The sequence below is a fragment of the Lytechinus variegatus genome, chromosome 8, assembly GCF_018143015.1.
Source record: "Lytechinus variegatus isolate NC3 chromosome 8, Lvar_3.0, whole genome shotgun sequence".
NCBI classification, from domain to species: domain Eukaryota; kingdom Metazoa; phylum Echinodermata; class Echinoidea; order Temnopleuroida; family Toxopneustidae; genus Lytechinus; species Lytechinus variegatus.
In genome coordinates, this window is record NC_054747.1 from 3,888,661 (window position 1) to 3,897,557 (window position 8,897).

Below are 8,897 nucleotides of genomic sequence, written 5' to 3' on the forward strand. Positions count from 1 at the left end.
ACTTCATTTCACATGGCAATGACGAGAAAATCAAAATATTTCATATTTCAAACAGTAAAAAACAAAAGAAATAGTGAGTGAATGACATCATCGACTCTCTCATTTGGATGTAGCTGGCTCGTTCATATAACTGTTTTTGTGAAATGAAGCGAAACTTTGAAATGTCATAACTTTCTTTTTTTACATCCGATTTTGATGAAATTTTCAGTGTTATGCTTGTTGAATTTTTCTCTTTTTATTCAAATCAAGTTTTTGTTGGGGTGGACTTGTCCTTTAAAAAGTCTTGTACTATTTATGGGAATCCAAAAATTTGATGAAACTTGTTTAAAATCACTCCACATATTATACCCTTTCCAATAACATTAAATTCTTGCCCTGTTTTTGCTTTACTTAAATGAAGGTTTTGTTGATGATGTTGCTGCATGCACTGCAGATTAGAATTGTATCAAATTGTATTCATACATATGAAAGAAAGATTATATTCTGTTTAATTTTATTTCCAAATTGAAAAGTAAACTCCTCACAATCATGTTTGTGTGGAATCAATTTTATTTATTTTACATTTACAGTCCTCAAAGGATTTTTTTTCTCTTCTAGACTTGGAAATACTTGGGTACTTTCTGACATATGAAGAGGGCACATAAAATGCTTTCAATCAATTCAATTCAAAAGCAAAGGGTACAAAACCTACTTTTTCCAAGTTTTTGCTTTCAATGTATATGCAAGAAACCCACTTTGTTGTAAGGTGTTGGTCTTATTAGAGTTTTTTAATAATAATAATAATATGCAACATTTATATAGCGCTTAATACAAATGTTTTTAAGCGCTGCATACTATTACCCCGGCTTTAGCACGGCTACCCTAATCGGGCGCATCGAGCATTCAAGGAATTTCTTCCTACCGGGTACCCATTTACTACACCTGGGTCGAGAGTGGCAAATGTAGATGAACGCCTTGCCAAAGGACGCTAGTGCTGTGATGGGATTTGAATCCCGGACCTTGTGGTTTATAGTCCGGAGACTTATCCACTGAGCCACAACACTTCTGCACATTTTTCTTGCACATTTCATTGAAATGTTATTATCTACTATTTTGCGATTGAATGTTATGTAACTGGTGTCTAGCTGCAATTTTGGTTGAGAACATCATTATGTGACTTTGCAAGAGAGGTTTGTGCTTGTCAATACTCCCCAGGGAGTGGAGGATGTGTACACATTGTGTGCAGGAATGATTGATTGTATCCGATGACTGGGGTAATGATATATCTTTAAAGCATTTAGACACGTCGTTCTGATGTATTAAGGGCTATATAAATACGGATTATTTTTATCATTTTGGCATGAGATACATATATAACTCGGCGTTGTGGGCCTGTAATCCAAGCTACGTGGGGAAGTTACAAATTGATGCAGAGGTTTGAACCCTGGTCACGTCTTTCAGATGGTGATGTTAACCCTAAAAAGACTGGGGGGGGGGGGGCTGATTCAGCCCCCCCCTCGACATTTTTCGTGATAAATCCGCCGCGCAAAATTTTTTTTACCGCGTCGCTCACTGACTTTTTACTTTCAAGTCTCGCGCAACTTTTGAGACCAAAATTGTGACCCCCGGGTACGCGGTTCGGAAATTACGCAACATTTCGTAAGTGCATGCAGACCCAAAATTACTCAAAAACGTGAATTTGTGTACAAATCCAATGCAAATAGTGTTTTTAGCCAAAATACATAAATGTATCATTATTTTTCCTTTTACTGCTTAAAATCAATTAATTTTATTTTTTTATGGTCCAAATAAAGTCCCTGACAATTTCCATTGAAAAAACAATAAAAATCAAAAAGTCGAAAAACAAAGAAATACATAAGAAATTTAGAAAACAATAGAATACATAAGAAAATAAATGTGATGTTGAAATTTTTTTTAAATAAATTTGATCAGATGCCTATCTAGAGTATGTGAAACAAAAATTAGCATTTCAGGGGCATTATTTCATTAATTACAGCAAACTTATGATTTTATGCATAAATTAGCATAATTAATGAAACATGAGATTTTTTGCAGAATTTGATGTTATAGTTTTGTAGATAATGCCATGGGTAACGCGTGTGCCAATTTTCGTCGCGATCGCGCGATCGACGGCCGAGATCATAAGGGGGGGCTGAATCAGCCCCCCCCCAGTCTTCTTAGGCGTCGAAATAGCCCAGTCTATTTAGGGTTAAAGGTTGGTCCCAGATGCAAATAATCATATCTGATTGATACACGTCTGACAAAACTCAAATACACACACATCTCGCAATGGTTAGAAGAGCAATGCAAGACATACAGCGTTGACAGGGGAGGTACTTTGAGAACATTGAAGGTGTCGGCGTAAAAGTGACATGTAGGGATGAATAACGTGTTCAACAGATATTTAAGCCAGACAGTTGATATGTACACGCAAGTCACCCACAAAAAGTTAACAGGGGGGATAGCATGTTACTCAAATTTGAAGGAAAATACTGATGAAATTAAAATCTAACAACAAAGTGAGTTTCGTGCATGTACATTAAAGTGATTGGTTAACATTGGTTTGACTTTTAAAAAATATGAGCTAGAAGGTCATACTTGTCACCTGTGTCTGTGAGATGTTAAAAAAATGAAGCCCAGAAAAAATTGTGTTCGAAAATAATTATTTAGTGCTTCAAAAATTGAAATATAAAGTGACCGGAAACACCATCTTAATTTCATCCCATACACTTATGTGTACTATTTAGGTGTCTACAAGACGCCTTATTTACAAAATCGGGGTTTGCCTTGTAGTTTTAGCTTTTCATTCTCAATAATGGTTGTTTTCAGGGTTTATTAGTTCTAATACATGCACTTGTACACATGTTTCATCTTGGTTTGAGAATTTTTAAATCGGCTGCTCACAAAGTTAAACCATACCTTTAAAACCCCAAGCTTGAAAAAAGTAGGTTTTGTTCCATTCTCCCTCGATGGACCATTACTTTGTGACCTGTGATAATTGTGACACAAGCAAAGTGTCAAAATCCAAGTTGATGAGTTACTCAGTTATGTAGAATAGAAATGACAAGAATAATAAATCATGTACCGGTATTGATATAGCTGACCTTTAAAGAGAAATGCTAGTAGTTGCAGTAAACACTGATTTCATGAGAAAGTCTGTAAAACCAGGCTCAATTGTCAGTATATCGAGGATCTAGATCTGGTACAGTCACATAAACTGAACTTTGTAAAATCTTGAAATCTACGCTGAAAAATTTTCACACTGAAGATCACCAACACAGATAAGCGCACGTGAAACAGTGTATTATTATTGCTTTGAATGTCGTGCCCGACGCTTGACCCGAATCCTGTGCTTATTTGCTAATTTCACAGCAATTACATGTACACAATTTCTTCCAGAATCCTTTGGCACATACCAGTATTCTTTATACATACAGACACTTTGGTGGTCATTTCATTGGATTCTGTACAAACTCATTTTGTTATCATTACCAAAACTGGCATTTACCTTTAAACTTTGGTTACCTGTTTTAAAGGTCAAGTCCACCCCAGAAAAATGTTGATTTGAATTAATAGAGCAAAATTAAGGAAGCATTATGCTGAAAAAAATTTCATCAAAATGGATGTAAATAAGAAAGTTATGGCATTTTAAATTTTCGCTTATTTTTCACAAAACAGTGATATGCACAACTCAGTGACATGCAAGTGAAACAGAAGACGATGTCTTTCACTCACTATTTCTTTTTTTTTATTGTTTGAATTATACAATATTTCTGAAGAAGCGTCCCGGATCGGAAGTGAAACTGTTCTCTGTTCCAAAGTAAGTCCAGATGATATGATTTATTTTTCCATCATAATTTGACTTTTCCTGGATGAATCAATCTTTACATCAGTTTATGCAATATTTCATTTTTTTTACAGATTTGACAAGAAGGACCAACTTGATTGAACCATATGAAGTATTAAACAATACTAATTTCACATGTTCAGAGAGGAATTAATCATTGTTTCACTTGAAAATGAGAAGAAAATTAGAATATTTCATATAATAAAATACAAAAGAAATAGTGAGTGGCTGGTGTCATCATTCTCCTCATTTACATACCGACCAGGATGTGCATATACATGTAACTATTTTGCGAAATTAAGCAAAACTTCAAAATATTATAACTTTCTTTTTTTACATCTGATTTTGATGAAATTTTCAGTGTTATGCTTGTTCGTTGGATTTTTATTGCACATGTTCATTGAGGAATAAATCATTGTTTCACACGACAATAGGGAAAAAATTTGAATATTTCCTATTTCATGTAACGAAATACAAAAGAAATAGTGATGCCATCAGTCTCCTCATTTGCATACAGACAAGGATGTGAATATAACTGTTCTGTGAAATTAAGCCAAACTTTAAAATCACAACTTTCTTATTTTACATCTGATTTTGATGAAATTTTTAGTGTTATGCTTGTCGGATTTTTCTCTTTTTGATTTTTTTCATTCTTGGAGGAAAAATTTAAGTTGATAATTATTATCTCATATAAATAAATACAGAAGGACAAGTGGGGACATGACATCATCAGCTTGCTCATTGCATATTCATGAAGACATGAAGAGAACTCTCTTACCGACATAATGTGAAATTTGGAATTGTTGTAGCTTTGTTATTCCTTGTCCGGTTTTTGTCTCACCTGCGAAGCAAAGTGAGACTATAGGCGCCGTTTTTCCGGCGGCGGCGGCGGCGTCAACATCAAATCTTAACCTGAGGTTAAGTTTTTGAAATGACGTCATAACTTAGAAAGTATATGGACCTGGTTAATAAAACTTGGCCATAAGGTTAATCAAGTATTACTGAACATCCTATTAGAGTTTCATGTCACATGACCAAGGTCAAAGGTCATTTAGGGTCAATGAACTTAGACCATGTTGGAGGAATCGACATCGAAATCTTAACCTGAGGTTAAGTTTTTGAAATGTCATCATAACTTAGAAAATATATGGACCTAGTTCATGAAACTTGGACATAAGGTTAATCCAGTATCACTGAACATCCTACATGAGGTTCACGTCACATGACCAAGGTCAAAGGTCATTTAGGGTCAATGAACTTTGGCCGAATTGGGGATATCTGTTGATTTCCCATCATAACTTTGAAAGTTTATGGATCTGATTCATGAAACTTGGACATAATAGTAATCAAGCATCACTGAACATTTTGTGCGCGTTTCAGGTCACATGACCAAGGTCAAAGGTCATTTAGGGTCAATGAACTTTGGCCGAATTGGGGATATCTGTTGATTTCCCATCATAACTTTGAAAGTTTATGGATCTGATTCATGAAACTTGGACATAATAGTAATCAAGCATCACTGAAAATTTTGTGCAAGTTTGAGGTCTCATGATTAAGGTCAAAGGTCATTTAGGGTCAATGAACTTTGGCCGAATCGGGGGTATCTGTTGAATTACCATCATAACTTTGAAAGTTTATTGGTCTAGCTCATTAAACTTGGACATTAGAGTAATCAAGTATCACTGAACATCCTGTGCGCGTTTCAGGTCACATGACCAAGGTCAAAGGTCATTTAGGGTCAATGAACTTTGGCCGAATTGGGGATATCTGTTGATTTCCCATCATAACTTTGAAAGTTTATGGATCTGATTCATGAAACTTGGACATAATAGTAATCAAGCATCACTGAAAATTTTGTGCAAGTTTGAGGTCTCATGATTAAGGTCAAAGGTCATTTAGGGTCAATGAACTTTGGCCGAATCGGGGGTATCTGTTGAATTACCATCATAACTTTGAAAGTTTATTGGTCTAGCTCATTAAACTTGGACATTAGAGTAATCAAGTATCACTGAACATCCTGTGCGCGTTTTTGTGCAAGTTTGAGGTCTCATGATTAAGGTCAAAGGTCATTTAGGGTCAATGAACTTTGGCCGAATCGGTGGTATCTGTTGAATTACCATCATAACTTTGAAAGTTTATTGGTCTAGCTCATTAAACTTGGACATTAGAGTAATCAAGTATCACTGAACATCCTGTGCGCGTTTCAGGTCACATGACCAAGGTCAAAGGTCAATGAACTTTTGCCGAATTGGGTGTATCTGTTGAATTACCATCATAACTTTGAAAGTTTATGGATCTGATTCATGAAACTTGTACATAAGAGTAATCAAGTATCACTGAACATCCTGTTCGAGTTTAATGGTCACATGATCAAGGTCAAAGGTCATGTAAGGTCAATGAACTTTGGCCATGTTGGGGTTTTTTGTTGAATAACCATCATATCTCTGTAAGTTTATTGGTCTAGTTCATAAAAAGTGGACATAAGAGTAACCATGTATCACTGAACATCTTGTGCGAGTTAGAGTAGTATTCAAAGTCAGCACTGCTGCTATATTTAACCGCGTGATGCAGGTGAGACGGCCAGAGGCATTCCACTTGTTATTATTTTTAGCTATTCAGGCCTGAAGGGCAAGATGAGCTTATGCCGTGGCGTGGCGTCTGTCGTCCATCCACAATGTCAAAATGCTACTACTTCGCTATTTCAAGTCCGATTTCAATTCTGTTTGCTTTATATGATAGCACTAGGTGGGGATTCAAGACTTCACAGAATTTTAAAATTCATTAAATATGCTAATTTATGCGCATTTTTCAAAATTCACAAAAAAATGCTTCATTTGTTGACCAATTTTGAATTATTTGCTTTCATCTGGCAGAGCTTCATGAGGTTCACCAAACTTCTACACAGAATTTTGACATTTTGACCAGAACAATTTTTATACTAATTTGTACGAAATTAATTTATGCATATTTTTTAAAATTCACATAAAATGTTTCTTCTTTATTTCTTGACTGATTTTGATTTTTTTCCCTTCCATCTGGTACAGCTTCATGAGGTTCACCAATCTTCTACACAAAAGTTTGAAAGTTTGACTAGAACAATTTTTATGCCAATTTATGCGAAATTTATTCATATTTTTAAAAATTCACATAAAATGCTTCTTCTTTATTTGTTGACTGATTTTCATTTTTTTTTCGTCAATCTGTAGAGCTTCATGAGGTTCACCAATCTTCTTCACAGAATTTTGAAATTTTGACTAGAACAATTTTTATGCTAATTTATGCGAAATTAATTTATTCATATTTTTACATTAGGTTCACCAGGGTGCTACACAGAGTTAAGAAACTTTGACTAGATGATTATTAATACTTAATTCATATGAAATTTATTCATAGATCACAAAAAATGCTTCTATGTGATTTCTTCATCAATTTCAATTCTATGTCAATTTATGTCACCAATATAATTCACTACAGTGTCAACTGGGCTGAAATTAAAATTGTGTTAAATTTCGTTGCGAGATGCCGGATGAGCTCCACATTATTGATGTGCTAGTTTTTTTTTTGTTAAGTTGGATTTTACCTAATCTGTTAAGCCTGGAGTACCCCTTTCAGGTGAATTGTATTATAACTTGATGCTAATGAAGAGAAAATGAGATGCAAATCAACTTATTATACAAACAAAACGAAAGTTTAATTTTCCAAGGTTCTCGTAAAGTAATACAAATACATTTATCTCCACCCAATTGGCAACCTTCAAATGTTGAAAGATGACATTTTGTTGACCTATTGGAGAATCAATGGAATTATGTTATTGTTTTTTCTTTGAATGTACAATAAAGATATATGGATTTAAATTGATTTTCCACATGATTTGCTTGTTTTATTTTGTTCTTTTATCAAATCAGTTACACGTTTAACACTTGCAAACAGTAGTAAATACCATGGGTGGAAATCGCTCCCCAAGGGGGGGGGGGGACCAGGGAAGGATTCAGGATTTTCCAAAAAGCTTTTCACCCAAAATGTAAAGTAAAGCAAATTTGACAAGCAAAAAAAAATAAACATATCACTTTCAATTCAAGGGGGGGGGGCACACTTGGGAAAAACACTTTTTTAAAATTATGGCTCTCAAAAGGGTGGGGGAGGCACAAGTCTGCTTTTTCCATCATAAAAGACCACAAATAGTATGGGGTACATTTAATATTGTGTCTCCCCCTTCCCAAATGGTAGGGGATCGCACGCCCCCCCCTGAGATTTCTGCCCATGGTAAATATCAGATGGATTTATATTTATCCTTGGGTCAGCAGTGAAGGCCTATATATTGTTAGGTAAAGTATGGACCTACTAGGTCCATGGGTAAAGTGAAATTTGGAAGGTCACAACTTTCTTACTTTGTATCTAATCTTAAATTTATAGAGGTATACTTGATTTTCCCCATTTATTGAAATGAAATTTTTGTAGTGGTCGACCTTTAAAACATCAATTATTCATTCATGGTTTTGATGCGATGAATTCAATAGAGAAAAAAATATTAGAAAAAAGAGAATGGTTCAAGTTTGAGAGATATTGGAACATGAATTAGAATTGCTTTTAAATATTTTGGTGAATATTTATAATCAGAGGAGAGAGATAAGAAAGATGTAAAGAAGATTGAGAGGGAGAAAAAAAGTAGAGAGAGAGGGGAGAGAAGAAGAAGAATGTTGGGGGATAGAGGAAGAGGGGGAGAGCTAGAAAAAAGATAGAATGAAAGAACAGAATGAGAAGATATGAAAGGAATAGCAAGCGATAAAAAAGAAAAAAAATGCAGTGGAGCATTTTTTAAATGAAATTTTTAGCTTACCCTACTGGGAAAAATCTGCAACATTAGCTAAGCTTTAGCATCGTTTAGCATTGCAGGTAATGAGGATTTTCCAGGACGTGAAACTTGGTGGGGGGGGGGGGGGGGCTCCATTTTCATTTTTTTTTCAGAGATCGACCTACGCAAGTGCCCCGGCAAATGCTCAGCCAATGTATGTGTTAGTGCTTCTGACTGGGGAGTCTCTCCCTGGTCTCC